This window comes from Thermobia domestica, chromosome 8, assembly GCF_964235325.1.
Source record: "Thermobia domestica chromosome 8, izTheDome1.hap1.1, whole genome shotgun sequence".
Classification (NCBI taxonomy): Eukaryota; Metazoa; Arthropoda; class Insecta; order Zygentoma; family Lepismatidae; genus Thermobia; species Thermobia domestica.
In genome coordinates this window covers 145,544,746-145,560,829 of record NC_137461.1, presented here as the reverse complement: position 1 = coordinate 145,560,829, position 16,084 = coordinate 145,544,746, and the positions used below count along the sequence as shown (strand labels likewise).

The 16,084-nt window shown below is 38.4% G+C and overlaps 1 long non-coding RNA gene across 4 annotated transcripts in view; it reads right to left on the bottom strand.

Moving 5' to 3' along the window:
• The window catches only part of LOC145693268 (uncharacterized), a 150,480-nt gene that overhangs the window by 94,285 nt on the left and 40,111 nt on the right, over positions 1–16,084 (bottom strand). For all 4 annotated transcript variants that reach the window (XR_014132737.1, XR_014132738.1, XR_014132739.1 and 1 more), the window contains one exon: positions 15,625–15,726. This is a non-coding gene — a long non-coding RNA (uncharacterized LOC145693268). The remainder of the gene's footprint in view (positions 1–15,624; positions 15,727–16,084) is intronic.

Below are 16,084 nucleotides of genomic sequence, written 5' to 3'. Positions count from 1 at the left end.
ATAACCTCGGTATTTCGTAAGGATGTTAAGCCTAAATATACGAAACAAACCAAATTGTATATTTCTACATGCCTAAATGCGTGTTGTTTTATAAAGAAGCCAATATTGCTTAAATATATTGATAGAAATTGGCAAAATTTATCGATTGCCTACGTAGCTTCCAACATTAGCTTGGATTGGACTTTCAATGATATCTACGTACCGGTACTAAATTTGTAATTTAATACCTCAGTTTTAGCGCACTGATTATGGTACGTTGACCTTTAAATTTTACACGCAAAGCAATAACAGGATTTTCCCGTTATTGTCTTACATTTCAAGTAATGACGGGATTTTCCCAATGGCTAGGGCGGGAGATTCTCAACTTAAGAAATTTACTGACCGCACTTCTTTAAGCTTATGGGAGTTCTTCCGGCATAACCCCGCTGTTGCATAATAACATCAAGGCGAAATAAACTTAGGCTATTTCTGTGAATATGTAATATAAATACATAAAGCAAAAAATCTAAGTCAAAAAAGCCTGGTTTAAACATCCCCCAAAAAACGGGTTTTTGGCATATTCAAAAACAACCACGGTTCTTGCCAACTCTGCTTACTTTTGTATATAGGAGGTTAAAAAATTCTTATTATATACATTGGTTAATCCTGTGGAATTCATAATGTAAATATGTTGAAGAAAAATTGTTTGAAATATTTTTTCGAAATTCATAGTTTATTTTCGATGTTTTATATTATTATCAGCATCAACCACTAATTAAATGATTTTTTGTGTTATAGAGAAGCGATACAAAGTCTGTTTTATCAATTTAAAGCAGTATTTTCAAAAAAGCCCAAAATTTCCGAAGCAAAAAAGCAAAGCAGAAAAAACCGAGTTTTTTTCCAAAAAAGCCGGCTTTTTTTTTTCGAGCTCTTGCATCTCTAGAGAGAATGCGAGCCCTTCCGAGCGAAATTCCCGAGTGAATGGATTGATGTACTCGTGTTTCCGACAAAGCACTCCAAAAATGACTAAATCAATCCTATGTCTTCACATTATCCACAGGACATACTTTCTTAAGCCTGGGTAAGTACATATATATAATTTTACGCGTTTGTCTGTGTTTACGGTGATATAAACACATATACAGACGCTGATGTGTATGCACACACCTACAGTTTTCACAATGCACAGACCAAATCAAGAACGGATTAGTGACATGGAAATAAAAATGAGTTATATTAGATAACACGGAGGTGTAGAGATAACCTGGAGGATAACTGATAGAAATACGCTGAACTGATCTTGCATATTTGTGACTATTTTAAATCACTTCAGAAAGACAAAAAGATACACAAATGAAATCCCTGCACAGAATTATACACATTATCAAAAAACGGGCAATTTCAAAAGATAACAAAGTAAAGAGGATTTAATTTAGTCCAAATTAGTTCACTGAATCAAAAATACAGTGACTTAATTTTCGTATAAAAAATAAATAAATAAATAAATAAAATAAAAAAATAATAAATAAATAAATAAATAAAGATACGCATCATCTGAGTTCACTCTGGTTTTGAACCATTCATACATACGCAGAAAAAAAGTTGATTTTAATAAATCGAATTCATGTTTCCTGAGTTTACAATATACGAGAAAAGGTATAGACGGTTTGTGATATGAGGAAATGTCACCATGAAGTTCACACAATTTGTGACATTTTTGCCTTTAAATTTGATTTTATGGTTTAAACTTTTTTTGCGAAACACTAAGTTGAAATCAGCTCACCCTAATAAAAGGTTACAAAAATTTTCAGATAAAAATTAAGTCTCGATTCACGAATAGTATAATGGCCAGTTACATACTTCATGTTACACCTGGAATTAATACAATAAATAAATAAATAAACAAAAATAAAAGAAAATAACACATTATTCATTTTTATGGTTCGGCCCGCTTAAGTCTGTTTCTTTGTATCTCTGTTGTTTAAATACACTCCACTCTCATGTGAAACAGCAATTGATTAACTTTAATTAACACGCTAATATCAAGATTATTAAAGAATATTTCCTTTATACTTTCAACATCAGCACAAACACACCGAAGTTTCTGCTTCTCGTTGAAAGAAACTTTATATATTTAAAATTATTAATATCCTTGTTGTTGCCTATGAAGACTTTCATCGGCTGTATTTTTGAAGCTCATTGTTAACACATCACTAGCATAAACTCCCAGTGAGTGTTTTGTCTAAGGAACAAATTACTGTCCTTTCCGTGGTTTTGTTTATCGTGCCTCTTTACGAGCGATACACGAATTCTCTTCATCGATTCCATACTGACTGCTTTCAGGGCTCATAGTAGTCTGGTCTTTTGTAAATAGTTGAAAAGTGACCAAAAACACACGAAAAAGTGATCAAAAACATACGAAAAAGTAACCAAAATCTTATCATGCTCCTTGTTTCCTTTGTCAATTTCTTCATCATCATCTCTCTCTGTTTGTCGTTTTGTTTCATCTTTTCTTTTTGAGCTTCCCCCTTTCTTAGGTTTTCTAAGTATGCTTTATAGTTACGGTAAGCAGACTTAGCAGATGTAAGAAGCTTCTGAGTAAGTGGAACCAGTTCTGGCCTATTTCCGAATTTCTTCATCCCAGACATTATATTTAACTTTGCATTGAGAGTTCTCAAAGCCATGAAAGACTCAAATTCAACACCTACTCTTAAGAACATACAAGAAGCATAACACAAGACGAACATTATATAACTTCTAATAAATCCATTTTGTTCTTTACTTTTGTCTTTCTTTCATGGTCCATCGGAGGTTGAAAAAAAAAAAAAAAAAAAAAAAGCCCTCGTATAACATTGTCATAGATCCACTCTATGGTGCAAGTTTCTTGACTGCCCTATTGTTTAAGTGGTACTGCTAGATAGTTGTAAATCGAGAACATATCGAGTATCTAAACAGGTCTTAGTTATTGTTATACTTCCTTATTGGGTTCAGATTACGTGAAACATTTAAACTGCAATTTGGAATATTTAAATGAAATATTTTCTATTATTAAAGAGCCTGGAATACTGACTTTACTGACCAGGCTGCATCCTTGCTGTAACCTCCGTTGCAATAGAGGAATAATATGTGAGCTAGAACTTATTCATTACGCAGACCCAGATCAAAAACAGCTTTTTGCTATCTCTTACAATTATTACTATGTACGGGTCAATACTGACACCAGAAGTTGTATTATTTCTACTAATTCCGGTTTCAGTACAATCAATCTGATATGAAAGCCATTCTTGGATTCGGAATTTATATCAAAAACAATTTTGTCACTCTATTACAGTTTTCATTCTATGAGGATAAATATTAGAACTGGAAATGGTTGCAGAGGAACTTTTGGCTGCAACAGAGGAATAAAGTCGGATTTTGATTTGATTTGATTTTCACGTCCCTTTCAGCAGCGAATCTATATATTACGTTGGATAAGAAGCACATGAGCTCCCGCCGGCAATCGGATCAGGGTCTCCCATGCCAAAGATGCGTACGGTGACTGTTTAGTGACAAGGAAGCTCGGAATAAAGTTGAAAATGAAACATATTCTTATGGTACCACATTCATTAAAATAAATAAATAAATAAACTGGTTCTCGCTCTTTATTACTATTTTTCACTATCGTGATAATGTTGAAATCGGAAACCGTAGATTTCCACTATTGTCAATTTGCACGTCCATTTAGACAGCCCCCCCGCCTTGTCAAAATTGGTCGAAAACGGTGTCAATCGTTTGTGCATCGTTTGTGCAGAAATGTGCAACACAAATTTTCGTTTGTGCAACAATGAACAATGAACTAGAGCGAAAACAAAGTGGGGGGCTGTCTAAACGGTCGCCCCCCCACCTTCTCAAAATTGGTCGAAAATGGTGTCAATCGTTTGTGCATCGTTTGTGCACAAATGTGCAACACAAATTTTCGTTTGTGCAACAATGAACAATGAGCTAGAGCGAAAACAAAGTGGGGGGGCTGTCTAAACGGTAGCCCCCCACCTTCTCAAAATTGGTCGAAAATGGTGTCAATCGTTTGTGCATCGTTTGTGCAGAAATGTGCAACACAAATTTTCGTTTGTGCAACAATGAACAATGAGCTAGAGCGAAAAAAAAGTGGGGGCTGTCTAGACAGTAGCCCCCCACCTTGTCAAAATTGGTCGAAAATGGTGTCAAACGTTTGTGCATCTGTGCAGAAATGTGCAACACAAATTTTCGTTTGTGCAACAATGAACAATGAGCTAGAGCGAAAACAAAGTGGGGGGCTGTCTAAACGGTAGCCCCCCACCTTGTCGGAATTAGTCGAAAATGGTGTCAATCATTTGTGCATCGTTTGTGCAGAAATGTGCAACACAAATTTTCGTTTGTGCAACAATGAACAATGAGCTAGAGCGAAAACAAAGTGGGGGCTGTCTAAACAGTAGCCGCCTCACCTTGTCAAAATTGGTGGGAAATGGTGACAATCGTTTGTGCAGAAATGTGCAACACAAATTTTCGTTTGTGCAACAATGAACAATGAGCTAGAGCGAAAACAAAGTGGGGCTGTCTAAATGGTAGCCCAACACCTTGTCAAAATTGGACGAAAATTGTGTCAATCGTTTGTGCATCCTTTGTGCAGAAATGTGCAACACAAATTTTCGTTTGTGCAACAATGAACAATGAGCTACAGCGAAAACAAAGTGGGGGCTGTGTAGACGGTAGACCCCACCTTGCCAAAATTGGTCGAAAATGGTTTCAATCGTTTGTGCATCCTTTGTGCAGAAATGTGCAACACAAATTTTCATTTGTGCAACAATGAACAATGAGCTAGAGCGAAAACCAAGTGGGGAGTCTCTAAACGATAGCCCCCAACCTTGTCAAAATTGGACGAAAATGGTATCAATCGTTTTGCAGAAATGTGCAACACAAATTTTCGTTTGTGCAACAATGAACAATGAGCTAGAGCGAGAAAAGTGAAAGGCTCTTTAAACGGTAGCCCCCCTTGTCAAAATTGGTCGAAAATGGTGTCAATCGTTTGTGCATCGTTTGTGCAGAAATTTGCAACACAAATTTTCGTTTGTGCAACAATGAACAATGAGCTAGAGCGAAAAAAAGTGAGGGGCTCTCTAAACGGTAGCTCCCCCTTGTCAAAATTGATCGAAAATGGTGTCAACCGTTTGTGCAGAAATGTGAAACACAAATTTTCGTTTCTGCAACAATGAACAATGAGCTAAAGCGAAAACAATGTGGGGGCTGTCTAAACGGTAGCCCCAAACCTTCTCAAAATTGGTCGAAAATTGTGTCAATTGTTTGTGCATCGTTTGTGCAGAAATGTGTAACACAAATTTTCGTTTGTGCAACAATGAACAATGAGCTAGAGCGGAAACAAAGTGGGGCTGTCTAAACAGTAGCCCCCCACCTTGTCAAAATTGGACGAAAATGGTGTCAATCGTTTGTGCATCGTTTTTGCAGAAATGTGCAACACAAATTTTCGTTTGTGCAACAATGAGCAATGAGCTAGAGCGAAAACAAAGTGGTGGGCTGTCTTAACGGCAGCCCCCCCACCTTGTCAGAATTAGTCGAAAATGGTGTCAATCGTTTGTGCATCGTTTGTGCAGAAAAGTGCAACACAAATTTTCGTTTGTGCAACAATGAACAATGAGCTACAGCGAGAACAAAGTGGAGGGGCTGTCTAAACGGTAGCCCCCCTACCTTCTCAAAATTGGTCGAAAACGGTGTCAATCGTTTGTGCATCGTTTGTGCAGAAATGTGCAACACAAATTTTCGTTTGTGCAACAATGAACAATGAGCTAGAACCAAAATAAAGTGGGGAGCTGTCTAAATGTTAGCTTCCACCTTGTCAAAATTGGTCGAAAATCGTATGAATTGTTTGTGAATTTTTTGTTCCTAAATGTGGAAGACAAATTTTCGTTTTTGCGACTATGTATAATGAGCGTGAGGAGAAATAAAGTGGGAGCTGTCTATACGGTACCCCCCACCTTGTCAAAATCAATCCAAAATGATGTCGATCGTTTGTGCAGCAATATGCATTAGAAATTTTCGTTTGTGCAACAATGAACAAAGGGAAAATGGGGTTGTCTAAACAGTAGGTTATGCCTTTTCAAAATTGATCGGAAATTATTTTAATCGTTTGTTCATCGTTTATGCAGAAATGTACAACACAATTTTTTTTGCAACATTGAACGATTACAAAAATATACTTGTTGCTGTGTTATCTGGCTTTCCAATTTGCCCTAACCAGTTATGATGGTTTCAGTTGTTTGAGCATTGTTGCGTTAATAATTATTGTCAAATTGTACAATAATAAGAATAATTCTTGATTATATTTTTTTCTTTCATTGTTTAGTTGATTATTTATTCTAATTGAGCTTTGTTTGGAAATTAATTTTATTTTACGATCTTCTAATATTCTGAAATAATTTCTTGACTTCCAATCAACATTGGTAAAATGTGATACAACTGAAGTCTAGAATTGAACTTAGTAAACATAGAAATTAGAATTAAGAATAAATAATATTTATCGTAGTGTGTGGTTGTGGGTTGAAATCTAACCCTGTCATTCGTCAACTATCAAAAATATGTTATCGTATCAGAAAGTGTTTTAGTAATCTAAAAAAATGTTGTTTCAAGAAAGTTAACATATTCAAAGAAAATTATTTCCACAGAGGAAATTTCTCTCTTTACACTATCGCAATATCTTCTTTACAAACGATTCAAAAAAGTTTCGAGGAATCTTGAGAAGGTGGGGGTCTACCGTTTAGACAGGCCCCTCACTGGGTTTTTGATATAGCTGATTGTTCATTGTTGCAGAAACGAAAATTTGTGTTGCACTTTTCTGCACAAACGATGCACAAGCGACTGGCACCATTTTCGACCAATTTTCACAAGGTGGGGGTTACGGTTTAGACAGCCCCTACTTTGTTTTCGCTCTAGCTTATTGTTCATTGTTGCACAAACGAAAATTTGTGTTGCACATTTCTGCACAAACGATTGACAACATTTTCGACCAATGTAGTGAAAGTGGAGGTGCTACCGTTTAGACATCCTCCGCTTTATTTTCGCTGTAGATCATTGTTCATTGTTGCAGAAACGAAAATTTGTGTTGCAAATTTCTGCACAAACGATGCACAAACGATTGACACTATTTTCGACCAATTTTGAGAAGGTGGGGGGGCTACCGTTTAGACAGCCCCCCACTTTGTTTTCGTTCTAGGTCATTGTTCATTGTTCCACAAACGAAAATTTGTGTTGCACATTTCTGCACAAACGATTGTCACCATTTTCGACCAATTTTGACAAGGTGGGGGCTACCGTTTAGACAGCCCCCACTTTGTCTTTGCTCTAGCTCATTGTTCATTGTTGCAGAAACGAAAATTTGTGTTGCACATTTCTGCAAAACCATGCCGAAACGATCGACACCATTTTCGACCAATTTTTACAAGGTAGGGGGCTACCGTTTAGACAGCCCCTCACTTCGTTTTCACTCTAGCTCATTCTTCATTGTTGCACAAACAAAAATTTGTGTTGCACATTAGTGCACAAACGATTGACACCATTTTCGACCAATTTTGACAAGGTGGAAGGTTACCGTTTAGACAGCCCCCACTTTGTTTTCGCTCTAGGTCATTGTTCATTGTTGTACAAACGAAAATTTGTGTTGCACTTTTCTGCACAAACTATGCACAAACGATTGACACCATTTTCGACCAATTTTGGAAGGTGGGGGGCTACCGTTTAGACAGCCCCTACTTTGTTTTCGCTCTAGCTCATTGTTCATTGTTGCACAAACGAAAATTTGTGTTGCACATTTCTGCACAAACGATTGACACCATTTTCGAACAATTTTGAGAAGGAGGGCTACCGTTTAGAGAGCCCCTCACTTTTTTTTCGCTCTAGCTCATTGTTCATTGTTGCACAAACGAAAATTTGTGTTGCACGTTTTTGCACAAACGATGCACAAACGATTGACACAATTTTCGACAAATTTTAACAAGGTGGAGGGGCTACCTTTTAGACATCCCCCACCACATTGTTTTCGCTCTAGCTCATTGTTCATTGTTGCACAAACGAAATTTTGTGTTGCACATTTCTGCACAAACGATGCACAAACGATTGACACCATTTTCGACCAATTTTGACAAGGTGAGGGATACCGTTTAGAGAGCCCCCACTTTTTTCGCTCTAGCTCATTGTTCATTGTTGCACAAACGAAAATTTGTGTTGCACATTTCTGCACAAACGATGCACAAACGTTTGACACCATTTTCGACCAATTTTGACAAGGTGGGGGGGCTACTGTTTAGACATCCCCTACTTTGTTTTCGCTCTAGCTCATTGTTCATTGTTGCACAAACGAAAATTTGTGTTGCATATTTCTGCACAAACGATGCACAAACGATTGACACCATTTTCGACTAATTCTGACAAGGTGGGGGGCTACCGTTTCGACAGCTCCTCACTTTTTTTCGCTCTAGCTCATTGTTCATTGTTGCACAAACGAAAATTTGTGTTGCACATTTCTGCACAAACGATGCACAAACGATTAACACTATTTTCGACTAATTTTGACAAGGTAGGGACTACCGTGTAGACAGCCCCCACTTTGTTTTTGCTCTAGCTCATTGTTCGTTGTTGCACACACGAAAATTTGTGTTGCACATTTCTGCACAAACGATGCAGAAACGATTGACACCATTTTCGACCAATTTTGACAAGTTGGTGGGGCTACCGTTTGGACATCCCCCCACTTTGTTTTCGCTCTAGCTCATTGTTCATTGTTGCACAAACGAAAATTTGTGTTGCACATTTCTGCACAAACGATGCACAAACGATTAACACTATTTTCGACTAATTTTGACAAGGTGGGAGCTACCGTATAGACAGTCCCCACTTTGTTTTCACTCTAGCTCATTGTTCATTGTTGCACAAACGAAAATTTGTGTTGCACATTTCTGCACAAACGATTGTCACCATTTTCGACCAATTTTGACAAGGTGGGGGCTACCGTTTAGACAGCCCCCCACTTTGTCTTTGCTCTAGCTCATTGTTCATTGTTGCAGAAACGAAAATTTGTGTTGCACAATTCTGCAAAACCATGCCGAAACGATCGACACCATTTTCGACCAATTTTTACAAGGTAGGGGGCTACCGTTTAGACAGCCCCTACGTTCGTTTTCACTCTAGCTCATTGTTCATTGTTGCACAAACAAAAATTTGTGTTGCACATTAGTGCACAAACGGTGCACAAACGATTGACACCATTTTCGACCAATTTTGACAAGGTGGGGGGCTACCGTTTAGACAGCCCCAACTTTGTTTTCGCTCTAGCTCATTGTTCATTGTTGTACAAACGAAAATTTGTGTTGCACTTTTCTGCACAAACTATGCACAAACGATTGACTCCATTTTCGACCAATTTTGGAAGGTGGGGGGCTACCGTTTAGACAGCCCCTTTGTTTTCGCTCTAGCTCATTGTTCATTGTTGCACAAACGAAAATTTGTGTTGCACATTTCTGCACAAACGATTGACACCATTTTCGAACAATTTTGAGAAGGAGGGCTACCGTTTAGAGAGCCCCTCACTTTTTTTTCGCTCTAGCTCATTGTTCATTGTTGCACAAACGAAAATTTGTGTTGCACGTTTTTGCACAAACGATTGACACAATTTTCGACTAATTTTAACAAGGTGGAGGGGCTACCTTTTAGACATCCCCCACTTTGTTTTCGCTGTAGCTCATTGTTCATTGTTGCACAAACGAAAATTTGTGTTGCACATTTCTGCACAAAGGATGCACAAACGATTGACACAATTTTCGTCCAATTTTGACAAGGTGGGGAGGCTACCGTTTAGACAGCCCCCACTTTTTTCGCTCTAGCTCATTGTTCATTGTTGCACAAACGAAAATTTGTGTTGAACATTTCTGCCCAAACGATTGTCACCATTTTCGACCAATTTTGACAAGGTGGGGGCTACCGTTTAGACAGCCCCCACTTTGTCTTTGCTCTAGCTCATTGTTCATTGTTGCAGAAACGAAAATTTGTGTTGCACATTTCTGCAAAACCATGCCGAAACGATCGACACCATTTTCGACCAATTTTTACAAGGTAGGGGGCTACCGTTTAGACAGCCCCTCACTTCGTTTTCACTCTAGCTCATTCTTCATTGTTGCACAAACAAAAATTTGTGTTGCACATTAGTGCACAAACGGTGCACAAACGATTGACACCATTTTCGACCAATTTTGACAAGGTGGAAGGTTACCGTTTAGACAGCCCCCACTTTGTTTTCGCTGTAGCTCATTGTTCATTGTTGTACAAACGAAAATTTGTGTTGCACTTTTCTGCACAAACTATGCACAAACGATTGACACCATTTTCGACCAATTTTGGAAGGTGGGGGGCTACCGTTTAGACAGCCCCTACTTTGTATTCGCTCTAGCTCATTGTTCATTGTTGCACAAACGAAAATTTGTGTTGCACATTTCTGCACAAACGATTGACACCATTTTCGAACAATTTTGAGAAGGAGGGCTACCGTTTAGAGAGCCCCTCACTTTTTTTCGCTCTAGCTCATTGTTCATTGTTGCACAAACGAAAATTTGTGTTGCACGTTTTTGCACAAACGATGCACAAACGATTGACACAATTTTCGACTAATTTTAACAAGGTGGAGGGGCTACCTTTTAGACATCCCCCACTTTGTTTTCGCTCTAGCTCATTATTCATTGTTGCACAAACGAAATTTTGTGTTGCACATTTCTGCACAAACGATGCACAAACGATTGAAACCATTTTCGACCAATTTTGGCAAGGTAGGGGCTACCGTCTAGACAGCCCCCTTTTTGTTTTCGCTGTAGCTCATTGTTCATTGTTGCACAAACGAAAATTTGTGTTGCACATTTCTGCACAAAGGATGCACAAACGATTGACACAATTTTCGTCCAATTTTGACAAGGTGGGGGGCTACCGTTTAGACAGCCCCCACTTTTTTCGCTCTAGCTCATTGTTCATTGTTGCACAAACGAAAATTTGTGTTGCACATTTCTGTACAAACGATGCACAAACGTTTGACACCATTTTCGACCAATTTTGACAAGGTGGGGGGGGGCTACTGTTTAGACATCCCCCACTTTGTTTTCGCTCTAGCTCATTGTTCATTGTTGCACAAACGAAAATTTGTGTTGCACATTTCTGCACAAACGATGCAGAAACGATTGACACCATTTTCGACCAATTTTGACAAGGTGGTGGGGCTACCGTTTGGACAGCCCCCCACTTTGTTTTCGCTCTAGCTCATTGTTCATTGTTGCACAAACGAAAATTTGAGTTGCACATTTATGCACAAACGATTAATACTATTTTCGACTAATTTTGACAAGGTGGGGGCTACCGTTTAGACAGACCCCCACTTTGTCTTTGCTCTAGCTCATTGTTCATTGTTGCACAAACGAAAATTTGTGTTGCACATTTCTGCACAAACGATGCACAACGATTAACACTATTTTCGACTAATTTTGACAAGGTGGGAGCTACCGTATAGACAGTCCCCACTTTGTTTTCGCTCTAGCTCATTGTTCATTGTTGCACAAACGAAAATTTGTGTTGCACTTTTCTGCACAAACGATTAACACTATTTTCGACTAATTTTGACAAGGTAGGGGCTACCGTGTAGACAGCCCCCACTTTGTTTTCGCTCTAGCTCATTGTTCATTGTTGCACAAACGAAAATTTGTGTTGCACATTTCTGCAAAACCATGCCGAAACGATCGACACCATTTTCGACCAATTTTTACAAGGTAGGGGGCTACCATTTAGACAGCCCCTCACTTCGTTTTCACTCTAGGTCATTGTTCATTGTTGTACAAACGAAAATTTGTGTTGCACTTTTCTGCACAAACTATGCACAAACGATCGACACCATTTTCGACCAATTTTGGAAGGTGGGGGCTACCGTTTAGACAGCCCCTACTTTGTTTTCGCTCTAGCTCATTGTTCATTGTTGCACAAACGAAAATTTGTGTTGCACATTTCTGCACAAACGATTGACACCATTTTCGACCAATTTTGAGAAGGAGGGCTACCGTTTAGAGAGCCCCTCACTTTTTTTTCGCTCTAGCTCATTGTTCATTGTTGCACAAACGAAAATTTGTGTTGCACGTTTTTGCACAAACGATGCACGAACGATTGACACAATTTTCGACTAATTTTAACAAGGTGGAGGGGCTACCTTTTAGACATCCCCCACTTTGTTTTCGCTGTAGCTCATTGTTCATTGTTGCACAAACGAAATTTTGTGTTGCACATTTCTGCACAAACGATGCACAAACGATTGAAACCATTTTCGACTAATTTTGGCAAGGTGGGGGCTACCGTCTAGACAGCCCCCACTTTGTTTTCGCTGTAGCTCATTGTTCATTGTTGCACAAACGAAAATTTGTGTTGCACATTTCTGCACAAACGATGCACAAACGATTGACACCATTTTCGACCAATTTTGACAAGGTGGGGGGGCTACTGTTTGGACATCCCCCACTTTGTTTTCGCTCTAGCTCATTGTTCATTGTTGCACAAACGAAAATTTGTGTTGCACATTTCTGCACAAACGATGCACAAACGATTGACACCATTTTCGACTAATTCTGACAAGGTGGGGGGCTACCGTTTCGACAGCCCCTCACTTTTTTTCGCTCTAGCTCATTGTTCATTGTTGCACAAACGAAAATTTGTGTTGCACATTTCTGCACAAACGATGCACAAACGTTTGACACCATTTTCGACCAATTTTGACAAGGTGGGGGGCTACTGTTTAGACAGCCCCCACTGTTTTCGCTCTAGCTCATTGTTCATTGTTGCACAAACGAAAATTTGTGTTACACATTTCTGCACAAACGATTGAAACCATTTTCGACTTATTCTGACAAGGTGAGGGGGCTGCCGTTTAGACAGCCCCCCACTTTGTTTTCGCTCTAGCTCATTGTTCATTGTTGCACAAACGAAAATTTGTGTTGCACATTTCTGCACAAACGATGCACAAACGATTGACACCATTTTCGACCAATTTTGAGAAGGTGGGGGGGCTACCGTTTAGACAGCCCCCACTGTTTTCGCTCTAGCTCATTGTTCATTGTTGCACAAACGAAAATTTGTGTTACACATTTCTGCACAAACGATTGACACCATTTTCGTCCAATTTTGACAAGGTGGGGGGGCTGTCTAAATGGAGGTTCAATTTGCATAGAGGAAGAAAGGTCGGGATGAAATTATTCTTGGTGGACAGAACCTTTCTCAAAAAGCAATTTCTCTCAATCTCCTACCGTTTTCGTTCTATGTTGATCAACGCTCAAACCGGAAATTGATTATTTATACCAATTCTGCTTTGAATAGGAAGAGTTGGAACCTATTCCTGCGGCGCTGAACCCATTTCAGAAAACCGCTTCCCGCAATCTTGATAAAGTTTTTGCTCTATGGCAATTAACGATGAAACCAGAAATGGTTGCTTTCTACCATTTCCGGCTTGAACAGAAGGTTGGTGGATAAGACAGAACATACTGTTTGGATACTGAATCGATTCCAAGAAACTGCTTCTCGCTAACCTCTTACTGTTTTCGTTCTATAGAGTTCAACATTGATCCCGCAAGTAGTAGTAGTAGTAAATTTCTATTACTTTTAGTTTTAGTAGGGAGATACGTGCGAATGTAGCATTTTTTTTTAAATTTTTTTTTTTGAAACGTTGACTATTCCAAAAAACAGCTTGACCGCATCTGTTCTATGGCGATCAAAGACGAAACCGGAAATGGTTCCTTTCTATCACTCGCGACTTGAAAAGAGGGTTAATGGATGACATGGAACTCATCCTAAAACGCTGAATCGATTTAAAGAAACGGCTTCTTGATATCTCTTATGGCTTGTGGTCTCATACCTGTAGACAATCAGACGAATGGGCATAGCCGCTCTATAAGACTTTCGGTATTCATGCATAGCATGACTTGGAAGTTTCAATTTCACTGGTTATCACATTATAAAACTAAGTTATTAATGTCAGCGTTTCTATTGAGCAGACGTATCTATTTTTAAGTTATTAGGTTATCAATTTAAGAACTTTTTTTTTTTTTTTTTTAAGTCCCAAGGTTATGCCCGCTAGGCGTGCAAGTTTTCTATAGGTCAGTGAAGGTATTGCGGTGGCATTGTTTTATATGTCGTTTCAACAGTTCAAAGGCGCCGAAATCCACTGGTGTCGGTGATTTTTACAGAAATGTTATGAAAGGAAACAGGGTTTCTTGTTTCCTGCTCCACGTTAAGATGTAACTTTAGGGATGGCGATATGGCGTGAAGTTTTTCCATATAAAGCCATACTTGTTCTTCTTGGTTCCGTACAAGCAAGAGATTTCTTTTCGGATATATTGATATTATGCTAGATTTCTGGAATTAGGCTGCACTCACCTCCACGTTTTTGTTCAACCATTATAACTCCAACTTCCCCTCCTTCCTGCGATAATCATGATTCCCAGTGGGAAACTTTCTTGACACAAATGCTACAACTCGCCACACAATGAATTCCACAAAGCAAATTAGATGATACTTTCGCTAGTAACCTTCAACAACTTCCTTTCTTGGCGAAAGATTTCGCATATGTTCAATTTATGTTTGGCTAGCTAGGATTTCTTTAGTTGTGGTCATCCGATGGATAATCCACTTTCTCGGCACTGTTTTATTATTTAGGTTGTACGAAAAATGTGCGTGGACAAAAGCCATGATATGCCCTTCCCGGTAACAGTTCACTTGCAGCGGCATTTCACTAACACCAACATGACATCGTGCAGTCAATCTGAGACACTGATAAAGAGCGTCGTTTCACTGTTCTGTCGTGCAGCTACACAGGTGACAGTACCATTGTCAAATCTGTCAGATGCAAACAAATGAACATCGGTATTGAATTTTTTCTATATACTGAAAAGCATGCTCAGTAGATCATTTAGCGAAAATTATACTAGGTTAATGGGGTCACCGTTGTTATACGTTCTCGCAGTTTCGTCACACAGCGATGGGGAACGGCTACCTTTTATTGATTGTTATTTGATTCATTTGGTCAAAAGGACAAACTCCGTGGTATAGCCGCATATTTGCTTTCCGGACTGTACTTAAGTCGTATGCATATATACATCCGTGTTCAAAGAGTTTGACCATCCTCTTTTCTTTAAAAATACCCATACGAGTTCAACAGTTTGAAAGGAGTTTTCAAACTTTAGCCTGAAATAAAGAACTCAACTCTCCAAAGACGTTTTACACTTGTTTGGTTCAGTTCAGTATATGAATTATCACAGAAGTTGCTAAATACTAGTGGGTGACCAGGTTCTTTTGAACAACACTGTACGAACTGAATCCAAAGTTAAGACTCATAGAAAATAATTACCCATTCAAAAAGTTTAGAATGTACGCATTGCTTTTATTAAGTTGTAAACCAAAACAAATGTACGGTAGTAAAAACTTGAAGTGTAATTAAACGATTCGTTAGATGACGTTAAAACTGAGAACTTTCATTAAATAAATTTTATAATTTACCAAATATTGTAATAACTGATCACAACCATATATTTTTTGCTTTCAAAGAAGGGAACTCACCTGACAATCACTTACTACATATTGTAGTTACAATGATATGTCTCGAACAAATTGCTCTTTTTAGTGGCACAACCTCCTTCCAGACTATCAGAACGAGGTAACCTATTATGGAAAGAAAAGTAAAGAGCTTAACTCAAATGTAAATATTAAATATATAAAGATATTTCAATTTCATTAATCTCAGATCTACTATCAATGTCTTCAAAATTTATCAGATCGGTGCATGTTTTTACTCATCACTGATAAATTGCAAATAGCAACGAAAGAATTTCTACATCAATAACGTCATATACAGGACAAGGTTCATACATGGACAAGATAACCTCGCTAAAAGTCGTATTTAAGTACAGTTATAGGTGCCATTTTCTTTTCTCTCTACTAAAAATATTAAAATCAGGAACGTCTTACAAAATGTAGACACCACAGAACTTTCTGAAAACACTATGATTTATTTCATACT